This window comes from Lynx rufus, unplaced genomic scaffold (assembly GCF_022079265.1).
Source record: "Lynx rufus isolate CCGP_SWC_20201006 ecotype Redwood Valley unplaced genomic scaffold, mLynRuf1.p SCAF_4, whole genome shotgun sequence".
NCBI classification, from domain to species: domain Eukaryota; kingdom Metazoa; phylum Chordata; class Mammalia; order Carnivora; family Felidae; genus Lynx; species Lynx rufus.
This window is the reverse complement of record NW_025814856.1, coordinates 34859916-34883882: the sequence shown is the minus strand read 5'-3', so window position 1 is coordinate 34883882 and position 23967 is coordinate 34859916. Positions and strand designations below refer to the sequence as shown.

The window sequence follows — 23967 nt, the reverse complement described above, 5'->3', positions numbered from 1 at the left end:
CAAGGCAAGATTATAGCAAGACAGACCTACCTCAAGAAGAAAATTATCAAATAAAAAAACCTAATTTTAAACCCAAAGAAGCTAGAAAATGAAGAATAAGCAAAGCTCAAACCAATAGAAGTAACAGTATAAAGATTATGGCAGAAATAAATTAGAGACTAAAAAGCAATAGATCAATGAAATCAGGAGCTGATTCTTTGAAAGATCAACAAAACTGTTAAGTCTTCAGCCAAACTCATCATAAAAGAAGATAAAAAACTAATGGGGCACCTGGGTGACTCAGTCAGTTAAGTGTCCAGCTTCAGCTCAGGTCATGATCTTGCAGTCTGTGGGTTTGAGCCCCACGTTGGGCTCTGTGCTGACAGCTCAGAGCCTGGAGCCTGCTTCAGATTCTGTGCCTCCCTCTCCCCCCCATCCCAACTCACATTCTATCTCTCTCTCAAAATTAAGAATTAAAACACTTGTTTAATTAGAAAAAAAGATAAAAAACTGAAAATCAAAGTGGAGGGGAAATAACCAGCATCCCAGAAATACAAATGAATATGAGATATTATAAAAATTATATGCCAACAAATTGAACAACATAGAAGAAATAGATAAATTCTAGAAACATATAACCTTATAAAACCAGATCAGGAAAAAATTAAAAATGGGAACAGACTGATTACTAGTGATGAAATTGATTTAGTAATAAAATAACTCCCAACAAACAAAACTCCAGGACTAAACAGTTTCACAGGTGAATTCTACTAAACTTTAAAGAAGAGTTACCAAAGCTAGAACAAGCAATCCTAAAATTCATATGGAACCACAAAAGGCCCTGAATAGCCAAAGTAATTTTGAAGAAGAAGACCAAAGCAGGAGGCATCACAATCCCAGACTTCAGCCTCTACTACAAAGCTGTCATCATCAAGACAGCATGGTATTGGCACAAAAACAGACACATAGACCAATGGAATAGAATAGAAACCCCAGAACTAGACCCACAAACATATGGCCAACTTATCTTTGACAAAGCAGGAAAGAACATCCAATGGAAAAAAGACAGTCTCTTTAACAAATGGTGCTGGGAGAGCTGGACAGCAACATGCAGAAGATTGAAACTAGACCACTTCCTCACACCATTCACAAAAATAAACTCAAAATGGATAAAGGACCTGAATGTGAGACAGGAAACCATCAAAACCCTAGAGGAGAAAGCAGGAAAAGACCTCTCTGACCTCAGCCGCAGCAATTTCTTACTTGACACATCCCCAAAGGCAACGGAATTAAAAGCAAAAATGAACTACTGGGACCTTATGAAGATAAAAAGCTTCTGCACAGCAAAGGAAACAACCAACAAAACTAAAAGGCAACCAATGGAATGGGAAAAGATATTTGCAAATGACATATCGGACAAAGGGCTAGTATCCAAAATCTATAAAGAGCTCACCAAACTCCACACCCGAAAACAAATAACCCAGTGAAGAAATGGGCAGAAAACATGAATAGACACTTCTCTAAAGAAGACATCCGGATGGCCAACAGGCACATGAAAACATGCTCAATGTTGCTCCTCATCAGGGAAATACAAATCAAAACCACACTCAGATATCACCTCACGCCAGTCAGAGTGGCCAAAATGAACAAATCAGGAGACTATAGATGCTGGCGAGGATGTGGAGAAACGGGAACCCTCTTGCACTGTTGGTGTGAAAGCAAATAGGTGCAGCCACTCTGGAAAACAGTGTGGAGGTTCCTCAAAAAATTAAAAATAGACCTACCCTATGACCCAGCAGTAGCACTGCTAGGAATTTACCCAAGGGAGACAGGAGTACTGACGCACAGGGGCACTTGTACCCCAATGTTTATAGCAGCACTCTCAACAAGAGCCAAATTACAGAAAGAGCCTAAATGTCCATCAACTGATGAATGGATAAAGAAATTGTGGTTTACATACACAATGGAGTACTACGTGGCCATGAGAAAGAATGAAATATGGCCCTTTGTAGCACCGTGGATGGAACTGGAGAGTGTTATGCTAAGTGAAATAAGCCATACAGAGAAAGACACATACCATATGTTTTCACTCTTATGTGGATCCTGAGAAACTTAACAGAAACCCATGGGGGAGGGGAAGGGAAAAAAAAAAAAGAGGTTAAAGTGGGAGAAAGCCAAAGCATAAGAGACTCTTAAAAACTGAGAACAAACTGAGGGTTGATAGGGGGTGGGAGGGAGGGGAGGATGGGTGATGGGTATTGAGGACTAGGTGTTGTATGGAAACCAATTTGACAATAAATTTCATATATTGGGAAAAAATAAAGAAGAGTTAATACCTATTCTTCAACTACTCAAAAAAAATAGAATATGAAGGAAAAGCTTAAAAATCATTCCAACAGGCCAGCATTACCTTGATACCAAAACAGAAAAAGACAGTATGAAAAAGAGAACTATAGGCCAGTATCTCTGATGAACATAGATGTAAAACTACTCAACAAAGTATTAGCATATCAAATCCAACAACACATTAAAAAATCATTTCCCACCATCAAGTGTGAGTTTATTCCAGGAACAGAAGGGCAATTCAAGGTTCACAAATCTATCAATATGATGTATTACACTAACAAAAGAAAGGATAAAAGTTCTATGATCATCTCAATAGATTCTTAAAAATCAATTTGACAAAGTACCTTTATTCATGACAAAAACAGTCAACAAAGTAGCGGTAGAGGGAACATACCTCAATGTAATATAGTCCATATATGAAAAAGCCACAGCTAACATCATACTCAATGGTGAAAAACTGAGAGCTTTTCTTCTCAGATCTGACATAAGACATGGATGTCCACTCTCACCACTTTTATTCAACGTAGTACTGCAAGTCCTAGCCACAGTAATCACAAGAATTAAAAGGTGTCCAAGTTGGTAAAGAAGAAGTAAAACTTTCCCTATTTACAGATGACATGGCACTACTATATATAAAAAACCCCTTGGGGCAGCTGGTTGGCTCAGTCAGTAGAGCTGGCGACTCTTGATCTCAGGGATGTAAGTCTGAGCCCCACATTGGGGGTAGAGTTTACTTAAAAAAAAAAAAAGAATATTAAAAAAAAAATCCTGGGGGCGCCTGGGTGCCGCAGTCGGTTAAGCGTCCGACTTCAGCCAGGTCACGATCTCGCGGTCCGTGAGTTCGAGCCCCGCGTCGGGCTCTGGGCTGATGGCTCTGGGCTGATGGCTCGGAGCCTGGAGCCTGTTTCCGATTCTGTGTCTCCCTCTCTCTCTGCCTCTCCCCCGTTCATGCTCTGTCTCTCTCTGTCCCCAAAATAAATAAAAAACGTTGAAAAAAAAATTAAAAAAAAAATCCTGAAGACTCCACCAAAAACTACTAGAGTTGATACATGAACTGAGTAAAATCATAGGATACAAAATTAATAAACAAATCTGTTGCGTTTCTATACAGTAATAATAAAGTAGCGAAAGAAAAATTAGGAAACAATCTCATTTACAATTGTACCAAAAAATCCTAAGATACTGAGGAATTAATTTAACCGAAGAGGTAAAAGATCTGTTACTCTGAAATCTATTAAAACATTAATGACAGAAGTTGAAGACTATGCAAACAAATAGAAAGATATTCCATGCTTAGGGTCTGGAAGGACCAGTATTGTTAAAAAGTCCATGCTACCAAAAAGCAATCTACCGGGAAGTATCACAAACCCAGATTTGAAGACATCCTACGTAACTGTCATAATCAAAACAATATGCGAACTGACACAAAAGTGGATGCATAAATCAAGAGAACAGAAAAGAGAGTCCAGAAATGAACCCACACTTTCATGGTCAATTAATGAGGAAAGGTATACAATAGGAAAAAGCCAGTATCTTCAACAAATGGTACTGGGAAAACTGGACGGCAACATGCGAAATGATGACAACGGATCATGTTCTTAACCATACACACAATAAACTCAAAATGGATTAAATTGGAGACCTGAAACTGTAAAATTCCTGGCAGAAAACATAGGTAGTCATCTCTTTGACATCAGCCACAGGAACAGTTTTCTGGATATGTCTCCTTTGGCAAGGGAAACAAAAGCAAAATTTAACTGTTGGGACTATAATGAAATAAAAAATCCTGCACAGTGAAGACAACCATCCCAAAACCAAAAAGGCAACTTACTGAATGGGAGAGGTAGTTGTAAATGATACATCTTACAAAAGGTTAATATCCAAAATATATGAAAAACTGAAAGAAGTCAATACCAAAATAAATAAATAAATAAATAATCTGATTAAAAATGGGCAAAGAATCTGAATACGTATTTTTCCAAAGAAGACGTACAGATGACCAAGACACTGAAATGATGCTCATCATCACTTATCCTCAGAGGAATGCAAATTAAAACCATAATGAAATATCACATTACACATATCAGAGTAGCTACAATCAAAAACACAAGAAATAGCAGGTGTTGTCAATGATGTGGAGAAAAAGGAATTCTCTTAACACTGTTGGTGGAAATGCAAACTGGTGTAACCACTGTGGAAAACAGCACACAGGTTAGTCAAAAAAATTACAAATAGAATTACCATATAAACCAGTATTTCCACTACTGGATATTTACCCAAGGAAAACAAAAACACAAGTTCAATAAGGAACATACACCCCTATGTTTATTATAGCATTATTTATAATAGCCAAGATATCGAAGCAACTCAAGTGCCCATCAATAGATGAATGGATAAACATGTGGTATACACACACACACACACACACACACACACGCACACAGTGCAGTTTTACTCAGCCATAGAAATGAATGAAATCTTGCCATTTGTAACAACACGGATGGACCTAGAAAGTATAATACTGAGTGAAATAAGTCTGTCAGAAAAGACAGATTCTATGTGATGTCAATCATATGTGCAATTTAAGAAACAACAACAACAAAAAAGAACAAAAAAAAAGAGAACAAAAAGCAGTCTCTTAATACAGGGAACTGGTGGTCGCCAGAAGGTAAGTGGTGAGAGGAGAGGTGAAATATATAAAGGAGATTAAGAGTTTATTTGTTTGTTTGTTTCAGCATGACTCGGGGAGGGGCAGAGGGGGAAAGAAAGAGAGAATCTTAAGCACCCAGTGTGAAGCCTGAGGCAGGGCTTGATCTCAACACCCCTTGATCATGACCTGAACCTAAATTAAGAGTTGGAGGCTTAGGGGCACCTGGGTGGCTCAGTCAGTCACCTGACTCTAGATTTCAATCTCACAGTTTGTGAGATCAAGCCCCACATCAGGTTCTGTGCTAACAGTGTGGAGCCTCCTTGCGATTCTCTTTCCCTCTCTCTCTCTGCCACTCCCCTACTTGTGAGCTCTCTCGCTCTCTCAAAATGAATTAAAAAAAAAAAAAAGAGTTGGACGCTTAACCAACTGAGCCACCCAGCATCCCTATACTACATTTATCTCGATAAGCACTAAGAAATGGATAGAATTATTGAACCATTATATTGTATACCTGAAACTATTTTTACCCTGCATGTGAACTATACTTGAATAAAACAAATCATATAGCACACACACAGTCTAATTGGAACTGCATGCATTCAAAGCCTGTGGTACCTCAGACAGTTTACACTCTACCTGTCAGGGACAGTGCAATTTTATTGTGGAAGGGAAGAGTGCAAGGGTTTCAGGGAAAGTATGGAAAAGAGATGGGGACCGTATTTAGATAGAAATTCCTATCAGAGCCAATGGAGTGACACAGCTTAAAAACACTTCCAAAACATGTAGACTGGGGACTTGTGAACTTTTCAGCAAGCAAAACAACGTACAATGTATAAAACAGATGGAGAAGGATTTAGGATTTGCTCTGGTTCGGGTCCCTCTGCTCTCCTGGCCTCTCTCAGTTCCTCCACCAGGCGCTACCCTTTACCATTTCCAAAGACAGCGCCCTGAGGGAGACTGTTCCACCTAGGGTCTAACTCAAACTCCACATCTTACTCCACAACTATAAAATTACTTGTCAAATAGCGCGCGCGCGCACACACACACACACACACACACACACACACACACACACACACACACTTGCAGTCAGAAACCTGAACTAGAATTCCAGCTAGGTTCTCCTTATTCCTAGTCCACAGCCGAGTACCACCATGATACTGTGCTGCCCAAATTGATAACTATCTCTACTACTATAATCTGAACCATCTCTACTGAGAGTTTTACGTGAAGCACGTTTCTCGACACACACACCGAGGACAAGGATTTCCTAGCTTTTGTTCCGGTTCCTGAATTAACACTGCTTCCGTAACCTCAATTACTACAGTTTTAATGACATGTTACTTAATTTAAAAGGTTCTTCTTTTTTATATATTACAGCTTTACTAAGATATAGTTCAATGCCATAAAATTCACACTTTTGATTTCACAATTCACCAGTATTTAGTATATTCACACGGTTGTGCAAACATCACTGTTACCTAATTCTAGAACATGTCACCATCTCAGTAAAAAAAAACAACCCATAACAATTAGGGTAGCAGTCACCCCTTACTCTTCCCTACCTCCAGGCCTTAGAAAGTACTATTTTCTGTCCCTATGGATTTGTCTATTCTGGCCATTTCATAAAATTGAATCCTGAATTATATGGCATTTTTGACTGGTTATGTTCATTTAACATATTATTTTCAAGGTTTATACATTTCTAGCATTTATCAGCACTCCATTCCTTTTTATAGTCAAATAATATTCCATTGTATAAACCACATTATACTTACACATTCAGCAGTTGATGGACATTTCAGTTGTTTCTGCTTTTGGCTACCATGCATAATGGTGCTATCAATGGTTGTGTACTGGATTTTTCAGAGGATGTGCTTTCAGTTCTCTTAGGTATACAACTTGGAGTGGAATTGCTGGGTCACACAGGAACACTATGTTTAACATGTCAGAGGCCAAGTCTAAGAAGGTGATGTAGGATGACCCTGAACTCATCTCCTCCCACAAACACACCTAATTTAAACCTACATATAGAACAATTGCCCCTGAAGAACAAGTGACAGTGATTTCAACAACTTCTGTGCAACAAATGGTAGAGGGTCCACATAGTGAAGGGTAGGACAGATGGAGGCATGGTGACAGGAACCCTACCTCCATTGCAACAACCTAGAGTAGGGAGGGGTATCACTGAGGGGCCTGTATGCAGACTTATCCACCCTAGGGAATGGGGTGGGGGGGGGGGAAGCATTTTAAAGGGCAACTAGACTGTAAGTGAAAGAAATCTATTTACCAACCTCAGAACATGTGCCAGAGACCAGGTAACTGCTGGAACTTTGCCTGGGGTCAGAGGCACTGAGAAGCATCAGTTTTTATATCCACTCCCCCCCCAACTATACCTCCAAAGTGGCCTGATACGGCAGCCCCCTGGGACCCTCCCATCCATGCCTACACCAGCCCCAGCTGTCTCACTGGGGCAGCCACAAAACACACACCTCAGGAAACCTCTGGCTCATGCCCACTCCAGGCCCATCCATCCTGGAAAGGCAGCCCTGGTATGGCATATCATAAGACCTCCTGCAGCCAAAGCCCACTACAGTTTCAGCCATCCAGTTACGATAACCCTAGCAAAGTATGCCTGATCAAGCGACCCCACCAAGGCAGCCCCAGTGCAGCATGCCCAGAGACCCCACCAGGCTGTGCCCACTCCAGCTTCAGCTGTTCTACAAAGTTGACTCCAGCAAAGTATGCTTTAGGTGCACCTTGGACCATGCCCATTCCAGTTCCAGCTATCTCATGAGGGTGGCTCCAGCAAATAGAGACCCAAGAACCCTAGTCTGTGCCCTCTTCAGTTCCGGCTGTCCTGATAGTGTGGCCCTGGAATGGCACACTCTGGAACCCCTGGATAGCACCTGTACCAGCCCCGACTGACCCACCAGGGCGGCCCCAATGCAATGCATCCTGGGACCTCCCCAGGCTACACCCACTCTAGCTCCAGCCAGCTCCCAGAACCTCTAGGATCACACAGTTTACAGAGAGGATGCTCCCAAACAAGGTCCCTCCTTCAAGACTGGGAGAGGTAGCTGATCTACTTCATTCACAGAAACAAACACAGGAAGTCAAAAAGAATGAGGAGACAGCGGGATATGTTCTACACGAAACAAGATAAAACCTCACGGGTGGGAAGAAACTACAGAAATGAGCATAAGAGTTGAAAGTAATGGTCATAAAGATGCTCACTGAACTTGGGAAAAGAATGGAAAGAACACAGAACTTCGCCAAAGTTAGAAAATTCAGAAATGAATCAACCAGAATACAATTACTGAAATGAAAAATACACAAGAGGGAATCAACAGCAGATTAGAGAAGACAGAGAAATGGATCAGCAATCTGGAAGAAAAATTAATGGAAATAACTCAATCAGAACAGCAAAAGGAAAAACCAATTTTTGAAACTGAGGATAGTTTAAGAAACCTCTCAGACAACATCTAGCATACTAACAATCACATCACAAGGGGTCTAGAAGGAGAAAAGAAAGACAAAGAGGCAGAAAATTTATCTGAAGGAGTAAGAGCTGAAATGACCCTAAACTTGAGAAGGAAACAGTCATCCAGATCCAGAAAGCAGAGAGTATCTCAAACAAATGAACCCTAAGAGATCCACACCAAGATACGATTTTTTAAAAAAACGCAAAGGTTAAAAATAAAAGAGAATCTGAAAGGCAGCAAGAGAAAAACCAAGAGTTGTATACAAGAGAAGCCCCATCAGACTATCAGCTGATTTTTCAGCAGAACTTTGTAAGATTAGAATAAAGTGGCAGGATATATCTGAAGTGCCGGAAAGGAAAAACTTATATCCAAGAATATTTTACCCAGCAAGATTATCATTCAGAACTGAAGGACAGATACAGAGTTTCCCAGACAAAAACGAAAGAAGCTCATCACCACTAAACTGGCATTATAAGAAATGTTCAAGGGTCGTCTTTAGGTGAAAAAGACCAAAACTAGAAATAAGGAAATATGTGAAAGAAAAAAATCTCACTACTGAAGGTAAACATAAGTAAAATATAAGTGTCCTAAGTGAAAGAGTATTTTCCTACTAAAGGTAGTGGATTAGCTACTTAAAAAGCTAGTGCGAAGATTAAAAGACAAAAATAGTAAAATCAACTAAAACTACATTAAGCGATTTAGGAATACACAAAACAACCAGATGTAAAACTTGACATCAATAATATGAAAGTGTGTGTGTGTGTGTGTGTGTGTGTGTGTAGAAAGTAAAAATGTAGTGCTTTTAGAATGTATTTGAACCTAAGTGACTATAAGCTTAAAATAGACTGTTTTATATAAATATGTTATATATATATGTTATATATATATGTTATATATATGTTATATATATGTTATATATATGTTATATATATATGTTATATATGTTATATATATGTTATATATGTTATATATATGTTATATATGTATGTTATATATGTTATATGTTATATATATGTTACATTATATATATGTTATATATGTTATATATATATGTTATATATATATATATATCATATATATACACACCTCATTGTTACCACAAGCCAAAAATCTACAATAGAAACAAAAATTAACAGAAGGAACTTAAATAGAACACTATAGATAACCACCAAACCACATAGGAAGAGACCAAGAGAAAAAAGTAGCAGAGAAGAGTTACAAAAGCAACCAGAAAACAAGTCCAAAATACTACATACCTATTCATAGTTATACATACCTATTCATAGTTACTTTAAATGTAAATGGACTGACTGCTCCCAAAGATTAGCTGAATGGAAAAAAAAAACAAGACCAACTATATGTGGGCTACCAGAGACTCCCTTCAAATCTAAAGAACACACAGACTGAAAGTGAAGACATGGATAAAGATATTCCAAGCGAAGAGAAACATAAAAAAGCTGGAGTTGCAATACTCGTATCAGATCAAATCAGACATTGAAACCAAGACTGTGACAAAAGACAAAAGAAGACATAGCAAATGATAAAGGAGTCATATAAAGAAAAGGATATTTGTAGATATTTGTGCACCCAATATATAAACACCTTAATATATAAGGTGTATATTAACAGACGTTAAGTACAAATTACAATAATACAATAATAGTAGTGGATTTTAATACCCCACTTATCATCAGTGGATAGATTACCCAGACAGAAAATGAGTAAGAAAACATTGGCCTTGGGGCACCTGGGTGGCTCAGTTGGTTAAGCGTCCAACTTGGGCTCAGGTCATGATCTCACAGTTCATGGGTTCAAGCCCTGCGTCGGGCTCTGTGCTGACAGCTCGGGGCCTGGAGCCTGCTTCGGATTCTGCGTCTCCCTCTCTCTCTGTTCCTCCCCTGCTCTCACTCTGTCTCTCTCTCTCAAAAAGAAATAAAGATTAAAAAAAATTAAAAAAGGGGCCCCTGGGTGGCTCAGTCGGTTGAGCGTCTGGCTTCAGCTCAGGTCATGGTCTCACAGTTTGTGGGTTCGAGCCCCACATCGGGCTCTGTGCTGATGGCTCAGCGCCTGGAGCCTGCTTCGAATTCTGTCTCTCTCTCTCTGCTCCTCCCCCACTCATGCTGTCTCTCTCTTTCAAAAATAAATAAAAACATTTAAAAAATTAAAAAAAAGAATCAGTGTATGTCTATGAAAACCTTTAAAAAACAAAAAAAAAGAAAACATTGGCCTTAACACATCAGACCAGATGGACTAAACAGATATACACAGTACATTTCATCCAAAAAACTGAAGAATACACATTTCTTTCAAGTATACCTGTAACATTCTCCAGGACAGATCACACCTTAGGCTATAAAACAAGTCAATAAATTAAAGAAAACTGAATCCTATCAAGCATCCTTTCCAACCATAATGGCATAAAAGTAGACATCAATTACAAGAAGAAAACTGGAAAAAAAATAAATGCATGGGGACTAAACAACACGCTACTAAACCAGGTGAATGAATATAGCAGAGTAAATCACAAAGTACCTTGAGACAAATAAAAATGAAAACACAACTTTCCAAAATCTATGGGATGCAGGACTCTGAAAACTCAGACTTTGATGAAAGAACAACAACACAAATGAAAAAATACACCATACTCATTAACTGGAAGAATATTTTTAAAATGTACATATTACCTAAAGAATCCTACATATTCTATGCAATTATTTTCAAAATACCATGACATTTTTAACAGACCTAGAACTATTATAAAATTTGTATGGAACAACAAATGACCCTGAATAAGCCAAAGCAATCTTGAGAAACAACAAAGCTGGAGGCATCATGCCCCCTGATTTCAGTCTATATTACAAAGCTATAGTAATCAAAACAGCATGGTACTGATATGAAAAACAGACACATAGATCAATGGAAGAGACAGCCCAGAAATAAACACACTGGACAACTACATGCAAAAGCATGAAATTGGACCACTATCTTACACCATATACAAAAATAAATTCAAATGGTATTAAAGACTTGAAACCATACCTGAAATCATAAAATTCCTTTAAGAAAACATGGGCAGGAAGTTTGTTTTAAAGAAATTCACCCAAGGATTTTATTTTCACCTAATACAGGCAGAAAGCTCTTGGACATCAGCCTTAGCTATATATATATATATATATATATATATATATATATATATATATATATATATATATATATTTGGACCCTTTCCTCAGGCAAGTGCAACAAAAGCTAATATAAACAAATGGGATTATATGTAACTAAAAAGCAACTCCACACCCAAGAAAACTATCAACAAAACAAAAAGGCAACATAGTGAATGGGAGAAGATATTTGTAAACCATACATCAAATAAGAGGTTAATATTCAAAATACATAAAGAAGTTATACAACTTAATAACAAAAACACAAATAATAAAATAAATATACATATAAATTTAAAAATTTTTAAAAATTAAATAAAATACATAATAAAATATGGACAGAGGACTTGAATATACAGTTTTCCAAAGACATGCAGATTGGCCAATGCATACATGAAAACATGCTCAATATCACTAATCATCAATGAAATGCAAATCAAAGCTACAACATAATATTAGGCCATGCCCATCAGATAGTCTATTATCAAAAAGAAAAAAAAAATAATATGTTAGCAATGATGTAATTAAAAGGGAATTCTCATCCACCGTTGGTAGGAATGTTTAATAGGTGCAGGCACTATGGAGAAAAATAAGATTCTTCAAAAAATTAAAAACAGAACTACAATATGATTTACCAATGCCGATTATGTTTTTTTAATCCAAAGAAAACAAAAAAAAATCTATCTCAAGAGATATATACACCACTGTGTTCATTACAGAACTATTTATAATAGCCAAGATATGCAAACAACCTAAGTGTACATTGCTAAATTAATGGATAAAGAAGATATGGGATAAATATATGCAAGGGAATATTATTCAGCCATAAAAAATGTAATGTTGCCATTTGCAATAACATGGATGAACCTCGAGAGCACTTTCCTAGGTGAAGTAAGTCAGACAAAAATAATACCACATGATTTACCTTATATGTGGAACCTAAGAAACAATAATAAACAAAACAGAAATACACTAATAGATATAAGATACAAACCTGGTGACCAGGGTGGGGAGGGATAGGGAAGGTGGCAAAATAAGTGAAGAGAATAGAGAGGTGCAAACTTACAGTTATAAAATAATTAAGTCATGGGGATGTGTACCACATAGGGAATATAGTCAGTGATATTATCAGAATTTTGTATGGTGATAGATGGTAACTGGAGTTATTTTGGTGATCATTTCATACTATATAAAATTATCAAACTATTTTAATGTACAGCTGAAATAGGTTACTACATGTCATTATACTTCAGTAACTAATTTTTTTCCAAAAAAAAATGCCCAACTATTGTCCTAAGTGGCTGCACCATTTTACAATCCAATCAGCAATGCCTAGGTGTATGAGGCTTCCCGTTTCCCTATATCCTTTCTAATTCTTGTTTTTATCATTTTTATTTTAATCATCTTAATAGGGGTGAAATTGTGTTTCATTGTAATTATTTCTATTTCCTGAATTACTCATTATTTTGAACATATTTTTATGTGCTTATTTGCCATGTGTAAGTCTTCTTTGGAGAAATGTTTATTCAAATTCTTTGCCCACTTTAAAACTTTTTTTTTATTGTTGAGTTAAAAGGGTTTTTTATATATTCTAGACACTATACATTTATCAAGTATGTAATCTGAAAATACTTTCACCCATTCTGGATCTGTATTTTCTCTCTTTTTTTTTAACATTTTATTTATTTTTGCAAGACAGAGAGAGACAGAGTGTGAGCGGGGGAGGGGCAGAGAGAGAGGGAGACACAGAATCCAAAGCAGGATCCAGGCTCTGAGCTGTCAGCACAGAGCCCGACGCAGGGCTTGAATTCAGGAACCGCTAGATCATGACCTGAGCCGAAGTCAGATGCTTAACTGACTGAGCCACCCAGGCGCCCCTGGATTTGTATTTTCACTTCTTGATGGTGTCCTTGAAATACAAGTTTATTCATAAGGGTCAGTAATAGTTGATAAAATTGAACTCAACATTTCTTCTTTCATTGCTTGTTCTTTCTGTGTCCTAGCTACTAACCTACTGCCTGATACAAGGTCACAAAGATTTACTCCCATTTTCTTCACACTGTTTTATAGTTTTAGCTATTACTTTTAGTTCTGTAATCCATTATAAAGTATCTTTTCATATGGCGTGAGGTAGGGGTCCAACTTCATTTTTTGCATTAACTTATCTAGATGTTGAATAGACAGTTGTTTCCCCACTGAACTTGGTTGGCATCTCTGTCACAATCAGTTAACTGTAATGTAAGAGTTATTTCTGGATTCTCATTACTATTGCATACACACAGGATATATATAAAACATATATAGCATAAGGATGAAAATTCTGTTATATATATAATAATAATTTCCATCCTCATGGCAGAAACACATGATCCTGTTTTGACTATTCTAGGTTCTTTGCACTTCTATATGAATTTTAAGATCAGCTTTTCAAAATGTAAAAAAGTAATTGGAATTTTGACAGATTACATTGACTCTGTGGATCAAATTTTTGTCTTAACGTTAACTCAATCATGACCATATGATCTTTTAAATTAACTGTGACATTTAATTTTTTCAGCCATGTTTTATAATTTACAGTGTATACGTCTTGCACTTTTTAAAAGTTTATTCCTATTTTATTTTGTTGCTAATAAAAGTTTAATTGCTTCTTAATTTTGAGAGTCTCCATTACTAGTATATAAATATACAAAAGACTTTAAATTTTTTTATGTTTATTTTTGAGAGAGAGAGTGAGCATGAGAAGGGGAGGTACAGAGAGAGAGAGAGAGGAAGACAGAATCTGAAGCAGGGTCCACACTGTCAGCACAGAGCCCAATGTGGGACTCGAACCCACGGACCATGAGATCATGACCTGAGCTGAAGTTGGGTGCTTAACCAACTGAGCCACCCAGCTGCCCCCATAGAAGAGACTTTTTTTTTTAAATTTTTTTTTCAACCTTTATTTATTTTTGGGACAGAGAGAGACAGAGCATGAACGGGGGAGGGGCAGAGAGAGAGGGAGACACAGAATCGGAAACAGGCTCCAGGCTCTGAGCCATCAGCCCAGAGCCCGACGCGGGGCTCGAACTCACGGACCGCGAGATCGTGACCTGGCTGAAGTCAGACGCTTAACCGACTGTGCCACCCTGGCGCCCCTAGAAGAGACTTTTTGATAGTGACCTTGTACTCTAGAATTTTGCCAAACTCATTTATTAGTTCTAATAATAATTTATTCATTCTAAAAGATTTTTAGTGGACTCCACTGGATTTTCTAAATCAAGATCATGGGCATCAGTAAATAGAGATAGTTTAACTTCTTCCCAATGTGCCCAATCTGGATACATGTATTTACTTTCCTTTTGTAATTTCCCTGACTAGAACCTCCAAAACAATGTTGAATAGAAGTGGTGAGAACAGACATCCTTTTTTTGTTACTGATCTTAGAGAAGGAAGCATTTCTTCTTTGACCGTTAAGTGTGCTATTAGCTGTGGGATTTTTGTGGACCTAATTTATTAGGTTTAGAAAATTCCTTTACATTCCTAGTTTTTAGTTTGTTTGTTTGTTTGTTTGTTTTGGAAAGGCTATTGGCTTTTGTCAATTTTTTTTTTTTTTTTGCATCTACTGAGACGGTCATGTGATGTTTTCCATTAGTCTATTAATATGGTCTATTATACTGATTTTCATATGTTAAACCAACTTTGCATTCTAGGGAAACATTCTACTTTGTGATGGAGTATAATCCTTTCCATATATTCCTGGATTCTACTTACAAGTATTTTGTATGAGGATATGTCTATATTCATAAGGGATATTGAGCTTTGTCTGATTTTGTTACCAGAACACTACCAGACTCAGAATGAGCTGGGAAGCATTATGTTCTCTTTTATTTTTTTAGAAGGCGTTGCGAACCACTGGTGTTAATTGTTTAAGGTTTGATCATCAATGAAACCATCTTGGCCTGGGCTTTTCTTTGCAGGAAATTATTTGATTACTAATGTATTATGTGTGCTTGTTACAGGTATAGTCACATTTTTTCTTCCTTCACTTTTAGAAACTTCATTCTAGGAATTTGTTTAATTTGTTTGCATACAATTACTCAGATTATTTTCTCATTATTTTTATTTCTGTAATATCATTAGTGATATTCCCTTCTTGACTCCTTATTGTAATGATTTGATATTTGAGTCTTCTCTCCTCCAGATCAATCTAGGTAAAGTTTTGTCAATCTTGTTGTGTTTTCAAAACACAAAGTTTTGATTTTCTCCCATGTTTTTCTATTATCTGCTTCATTTTTTTCTACTATAATCTTCCTTCCTCCCTTCCTTTCTTCCTTCCTCACTCCCTCCCTCCCATCCTTCCTCCTTCCCTTCCTTCCTTCCTTCCTCACTCCCTCCCTCCCTTCTTTCTCCCTTCCTTCCTCCCTCCCTTCCTTTCTTCTTTCCTTCTTCCAGTTTAACTTGTGCTTATTTTTCTTGTTTTGTTTTGAAATATGGAACACATCACAAATTGGCACGTCATCCCTGCACAGGGCCACGCTCATCTTCTCTGCATTGTTCTAATATATGTGCTGCCAAAGTGAGCATTATTTTTCTTGTTTCTTAAGTGGAAGATTAGGCTGTTAGTTTTAAATGTTTCTTCTTTTTCAATATAAGTATTCATTGCTATACATTTCCCTCTAAGCAACTCCTTTTTTGTAACATCCCGTAAGTTTTAGTATTTTATATCTTCATTTTTATTTACCACAATGTATTGTGTAACATTGGCGGTTTTCGTCTTTGACACCTTGACTATATATGACTATGTTATCTAATTTTCACCTATTTGTGGATTTCCCCAATTTCCTTCTGTTATTTCAAATTTGATCCCCTTATGGTTGGAGAATAAACTTATGATTTTTATCCTTTTACATTTATCAAGGCTGGTTTTATGGACTTACATATGGCTTATCCTGGACTATGTACCACATGTATTTGGGAGAAAAATGTACATTCTGTTATTGGTTGAAGTGCCGTATAGATGCTTCTTAAATCTATTTTTTAAGCTTTCTATTTCTGTGTTATTCTATCCATTATTGACAGGGTGGTATTGAAGACTGAAGTCTATCATTATTGAATTATCTATTTCTTCCTTGGAGTGCATCCCTACTACCTTCTAGGCTTCATGATTTCTGATGAAAAGTGATGTTAATCTTTTTGAGGAGGCTTGTGCATGATGAGCTGTTTTTCCTTGTTGCTTTCAAGATTTATTTTTGTATTTTGACAACTTGAACATATGTGTAGGTGTGCATCTCTGTGAGTTTATCCTGTTAGGAATTCAGGTTTTTTTAATTTAAAAATATTTATGTCATTTTTCACTATTTTTTCTGTTTCCCTCGTTTTTCTTAATTCATTTATCTATATATCTGTACATGTAATGAGGTTCCCACAGATTGAGGTTCTGTTCATTTTCTTCATTCTTTTTTAAGAATGGTTTATTCTTAAATAAAGAATATTCTTAAAGAAAGGAAGGGAGGAAGGAAGATTATAGTAGAAATCTTGGACTAAATTGATCTATATTCAAATTTTCTTTGTTCTCTCTTCTGCCAGATCAAATGTTTATTCCCAGGGATCTTGTAATTTTTGGTTCCATTGCAAATGAGATTGTTTCCTTAATTTCTCCTTCTGCTGCTTCATCATTAGTATATAGAAATGCAACAGATTTCGGCACAGAGATATCTTGTGACTTTACTGAATTTATGTATCAGTTTTAGTTGGATGGGGTATTTCAGGTTTTCTGCAAAATGTATCATGTCATCTGCAAAATGGTCTAAGTGTTACTTTTTCCTTACCAATTTGGATGCCTTTTATTTGTTTTGCTTGTCTAATTGCTGTGGCTAGGACTGAGGGTAGTATGTTGAATAAAAGTGGTGAGAGTAGACATCCTTGTCTTGTTGCCGACTTTAGGGGAAAAGCTCTGAGTTTCTGATGATGTTTGGTGTGGGTTTTTCATATATGGCATTTATTATGTCAAGAACTCAAAGAACTTCTATTTGCCTCTTTCTTTTATAATGTCTCTTTATTGACAATTTGGTGAGACATTTTTCTCAAACTTTTCACTCATCTTTAGACCTAACTTTTATTAAACACTTTTAATGTAGTTCACTCAATGCTTTTTTTTTTTTTCCTCACTCAATGCTCTTAATAGCTTACTTACAGTCTTTGTTTATGAAGTCTGACATTTGTGCTGGCTCTGGGATAGTTTCTATTGACTGGCTTTCTTCCAGGGTATGGGACATGCTTTCCTCTTTTTTTGTAACCTGTCATTTTAAATATATAATCTTGCAATTCTGAAAAGCATGTCCTCCCTGACCCCATATTACTTTCCCCTTGCCACTGAAACAAGTTACCACAAATTTAGTGATTTAAAACTATGCAAATGTATCATTTTACAGCTTTGCAGGTCCTAAGTCCAAAATGAGTCTCAACAGGCTAAAACCAAAGTGTTGGTGGGACAACATTCCTACCGGAGGCTCTGTGATTGAATCTGTTTTCTTTCTTTTAAGGTTTTTCTAGTTCCTAGACACTGCCTGCATTCTTTTACTGGTGGCCCTATCACTTCCTCCAAGTCATTAGCAGCTCTTTGAATCTTTGCCACATTTTATCCCTAGGAGAAGAAGTCTTCTTCCTCTCTCTTCCACATTCAAAGAGCCTTTAAATTGGAAACTAGATAATCCAGGATAATCTCTTCCAAGCCAGCTGTTGGCTAATTTAACTCCTCCTTTTCAGGTAACAGAACAGATTCCTATCTCCTGACCATGAGAACTTCTACGTCTTTGGGGAGGAGGCTTTACGGTGCCTCCCACACCTCCACAACATTTGCTATTGTTACTGGTGATGGTTCAGTGAATTTTCCAGACTAATTGTGTAATGTCTGAATTGTGTGTACATGTGGCCACTCACATCTCTGCTTGAGGAACTTAAGTGTCAGCTAGTGAATGGTTAGAGATTTCCTTAAATAACTGGAACCAGTAGGTATCCCAGTCTTTGCTGAGTATCTGTATGTTTTAGGACGTGGCTCCAGTGTTCTGGCATTTTACAACTCTGAATTAGCTTTCCACTTTTGCCCTGGACTGAGTCTCAATATGACCCACAGATAAAACACAGTTCAGGACCTTCTCAGTTTATTTCGGACATGGGCACAGCCCTGAACATGTGTGTTACTTCTGGGCTTTTATTCGAGTATTTAAAATATGCTGGAGCATTTAAAATGTTCCTATGGACATCTTATTTCTCAGTTCTTCCTTTTAATTTTTTTGGTCAGCACTTGTATCCCTGCCTCAGGATTAAATCACTGCAGCTGACTGTTTTAACACTCGGGATAGGCTGTTTGCACAGACAAATCTGCATCAGACTACATAAAAGAAAGCCCTAAGAATTGGTTTTTTTCAAGGAGCTACTGGATAAGAAAAATAATGAAAATACTCCAGGGATCGGGCTGTTGAGAGAACCCAAACTGTTTTGCCCTACCCAGCGCCTCACAAACTGTTGGTTTTGACAAGTAGCATGGTTGCGAGGTTATCGGTTTCCACAGCTACTACCTTGCCTGGACAGGGAAACGGGAATAAGAAAACTTAAGATGTCACAAAGCTTGCTTTTCTTACTGACATTCAGCTGCATTCTTTGAATAAGTGCTACATTAATTATTAGAAGCCTTTACTTCCAAATTCCTACACAAGCTGATTTAGAGAATGTTTGCAATTGTTATTGCTTTTACAGAGAGCAGATTTTTACAGGGACTTATTCCACCATTTTGGAAGGGCTTCCTGACAGGTCTTTCTTAAATTTCCAAATTTGCCTTTTCTGCAACTTGCATCCTTTCTCATTACCAGGATATCAAACCTTCTGACCAACCACTGAAGGTTTAATCTTTTGAGAATTTACCACAAGTAGGAGTTGTTTTCTCTACCTCACCACCATAATCTATTCTTCTAAAACCTAGTTAAAAATTAATTTTTCTCTTAAAATCTTCATATAAACCAACAGAATGAGATATAGATTATGATCATTATGGCAGTTGGCATGCATCCAATAACCTGAATCTTTCACATCATGCTCTTGTCTCTAGTCATAAAACTGTGTATTTATTTTCTATTGTTGAGTAACAAATTACCCAAAAGTTATTGGCTTAAAGCAATGATGATCATCCATTAGCCATAAAAGTCCTATCCATTAAACAGATGTTCAGTTGCTATGTGATCAAGCAACTATTGGTCTGTGGTTTCTGTGGTAAAGCAAATTGGGACTGCTTGGTTGGGTGATTCCAGCTTGGATTCTGTTTTGTTGCAGTCAGGTAATGGTGGTGTCAAAAAGACTCACTTCCAAGGTGATTCAACTACAAGGTTAGCAGCTTTGTGTTGGGTTTTTATTCAGCAGCCTCAGTTCCACTCCACATGGGCAAAAGGTTGTTTGAGAGTCATCATGACACGAGAGTTGGTATCCCCTGGAGTGAATGATCCAAGAAAAGAAGAAGCTCCGGTGCCTTTTATGACCAAGGTTTGGAAGTCACACATCACTACATTTGGCATATTCTGTTGGTCACTCAATGTCAACTCTGATTCAACAGGAGAAGGGCACCAATTCTTGGAGACATGAATCATTTCAGGACACGATAGAGGCCCAGTGTTGTGACACCTGTTTTGCTTAAGACCTTGTGCAAGATATAAGATGTTAAAAATATGACCCTTCCCTTAAGGAAGTACAGATCTGGGGCGCCTGGGTGGCTCAGTCGGTTGAGCATCTGACTTTGGCTCAGGTCATGATCTCATGGTCTGTGAGTTCGAGCCCCACATCAGACTCCGTGCTGACAGCTCAGAGCCTGGAGCCTGCTTCAGATTCTGTGTCTCCCTCTCTCTCTCTCTGCCCTTCCACCACCCATACTCTTTCTCTCTCTCAAAAAAACAAAAAACAAAAACAAAAAAAAAACATTAAAAAAAATGAAGTACAGATCTAATGCAGAGAAAAAGGTAGGTATTCCAGTACCAATACTACTGCAAATAAGTGATATGTTATAAATGAAATAAAGGCTGTATACTCTGAGAATTAAGGTACAGACTTTATATGTTATGTAATATATATATATATGCACATATGTATATATATATATATATATATATATATATATATATATATGCTTGTTTGTGTTTTTTGTTGTTGTTGTTTTAAATGTATTTATTTTGAGAAAGACAAAGAAAGCTTGTGTATGCATGAAACCCAGGGAAGGACAGAGAGAGGGAGAGAAAGGACCCCAAGCAGGCTCCATGCTGTCAGCACAGAGCCCCACATGGGGCAATGAGGACCTGAGCCCAAACCAAGAGTCAGACACTTAACTGACTGAGCCACCCAGGCTCTCCAAATACGCTTACTTGAATGGCTTAAGCAGCAGGTTTAGATTACTTGAACTAAGTTTTTATAAAAAGATTTTCAAGCTCATGGTAGGTAAAATAACTTCAAATATCATAAATAATTTTTAGCTAAGCCCTTGATACCAGAATTTATTGGCCACAATTATAAACTGCCAGTAGGATTTGAAGAAAAACCAGTGTCTTCTGAATTTAATTCCTATCCTGGAATAGAAATTACCCTGATATCATGTACAACCAATCAAAACAATGTGAATAGGTGGACAACTAGCAAAGAAATTGAATCAGAAATCAAAAACCTCCCAAGAAACAAAACTCCAGGACCAGATGGCTTCACAGACAAATTCCACCAAACATTTAAAGAAGAGTTAATGGGGCGCCTGGGTGGCGCAGTCGGTTAAGCGTCCGACTTCAGCCAGGTCACGATCTCGCGGTCCGGGAGTTCGAGCCCCGCGTCGGGCTCTGGGCTGACAGCTCAGAGCCTGGAGCCTGTTTCGGATTCTGTGTCTCCCTCTCTCTCTGCCCCTCCCCCGTTCATGCTCTGTCTCTCTCTGTCCCAAAAATAAATAAACGTTGAAAAAAAAAAATTTAAAGAAGAGTTAATACCTATTCTTCTCAAAATGTTCCAAGAAACAGAAAAGGAAGGAAAAGTTCCAAATTCATTCTATGAAGCCAACATTACCCTGATACCAAAACCAGATAAATATGCCACACACACAAAAAAAGAGAGAGACAGAGAGAGAACTACAAACAATATCCCTGATGAACATAGATGTGAAAATACTTAACAAAATACTAGCAAGCTGAATTCCATAATACATTAAAAAAAATCACTCACTACAATCAAGTGGGATTTATTCCTGGGGTACAAGTGTGGTTCAATATTCACAAATCAATTAACATGATACATGACATAAATAAGAGAAAGGATAAAACCCATAAGATCATTTCAATAGACACAGAAAAAGCATTTGACAAAGCATACAATCCATTCATGATAAAAACCCTCAACAAAGTCAGCTTAGAGTGAACATAATTTGACATAATAAAGGCCATGTATGAAAAAACCACAGCAAACATCAAAAACGGAGAGCTTTTCCCCTAAAGTCAGCAACAAGACAAGGATGTCTACTCTCACCACTTTTATTCAACACACTACCCTCAGTCCTAGCCACAGCAATTAGACAACAAAAACAAATAAAACTCATCCAAACTGGTAAGGAAAAAGTAACACTTAGACCATTTTGCAGATGACATGATACATTTTGCAGAAAACCTGAAATACCCCATCCAACTAAAACTGATACATAAATTCAGTAAAGTCACAAGATATAAAATCTCTGTGCCGAAATCTGTTGCATTTCTATATACTAATGATGAAGCAGCAGAAGGAGAAATTAAGGCAACAATCCCATTTGCAACGGAGCCAAAAATTACCAGATCCCTAGGAATAAACTTAACCAAAGAGGTGAAAGACTATAAAACACTGGTGACAGAAACTTAAGATGACACAAATAAATTTGAAGACATTTCACCCTCATGGATTGGAAGAACAAATCTTGCTAAAATGTCTATACTACCGAAAGCAACCAACCGATTCAATTCAATCGCTATCAAAATACCAACAGCATTTTTCACAGAACTAGAACAAACAATCATAAACTTTGTATGGAAACACACAAGACTGCAAGTAGCCAAAGCAATCTTGAAAGAGAAAAGCAAAGCTGGACGTATCACAATTCCAGACTTCAAGTTATATTCCAAAGCTGTCGTGATCAAAACGGTATAGTACTGGCTTAACAATAGACACGGAGAACAACGAAACAGAATAGAAAGCCTAGAAATAAACCCACCATTATATGGTCAATTAACTTTCAACAAAGGAGTAAAGAATATGCAATGGGATAAAGACAGTCTCTTCAACAAATGGTGCTGGGAAAACTGGGCAGCTATATGCAAAAGAATGAAAGCTGACCACATTCACCATACACAAAAATAAACTCTAGATGAATTAAAGACCTCAGTGAGAGACCTGAAACCATAAAAATCCTAGAAGGCAGCACAAGCAACTTTTTTTCTGGATAGGTCTCCTCAGGCAAGGGAAATAAAAGCAAAAATAAACTATTGGGACTACATCAAAAGACTACATCAGAGCCTGACATGGGGCTTCAACTCACAAACCTTGAGATCGTGACCTGAGCCGAAATCAAGAGTTGGACAGCCAAGTGATTGAACACCCCAGGCACCTCCTAGTAACAGACTTTTAACTACAGAGAACAAACTGATTTTTACCAGAGGGGAGATGAGTGGGGAGATGGGTTAAATGGGTGATGGCGATTAAGGATGGAGTCTTTCCAGAAATACAAAGTTGTACAGTTTTTAACTATTTGCTCCCAAGTTGGCAAATATATTAATATACAACAGAAAATGACTATGTGGTTTATTACATTATGTGCTGAACACGCTGGGATCTTCAGGGAATGATTTGCTCTAACAACATTAAGTGAGTTGATAGGCACACCCTAATTCATCAAATTTTGAGATTTAAGAATCTTTAGTTACACCCAATGCCACCAGGCTGGGAGGAATACAACCTAAAACAAGGTGTAGTGATTCAGAGTGAACTTAACAAATCAAATTTGTCTTGTATTTGCAAAGATATAAAATTAGAGAAAAAAAAAAAAAAGAAAGAAGTTTGTTAGGACCAATAAATAGACAACAATGGTGAGAATTCTGAAGCACTGCCATTAATAATAGAGATTCCCCCCCGGGATCCTACTTCAAGAGAGTTTGATTGGGTGAAGGCCTCCAGTTTGCATTTTGACTCTTACTAGCTGATTCTGAAGCAGTCGCCTAAGACCACACCTAAAGAATGAGAGCATCACTGTGTGGGACTTACCCTCTTTGAGCACAGAAGTAACATCCTACATTATGATCCGGTAGACGTGAGTACGTGTCCCAACCACAGC

At 37.4% G+C, this 23967-nt stretch overlaps 1 protein-coding gene and 1 pseudogene across 1 annotated transcript in view; both read right to left on the bottom strand.

The window, feature by feature from the left end:
• TAFA1 (TAFA chemokine like family member 1) overlaps nucleotides 1–23967 on the bottom strand; it is a 507254-nt gene that overhangs the window by 341675 nt on the left and 141612 nt on the right. The window lies entirely within an intron of this gene.
• LOC124525233 (uncharacterized) lies at nucleotides 16085–16184 on the bottom strand (annotated as a pseudogene).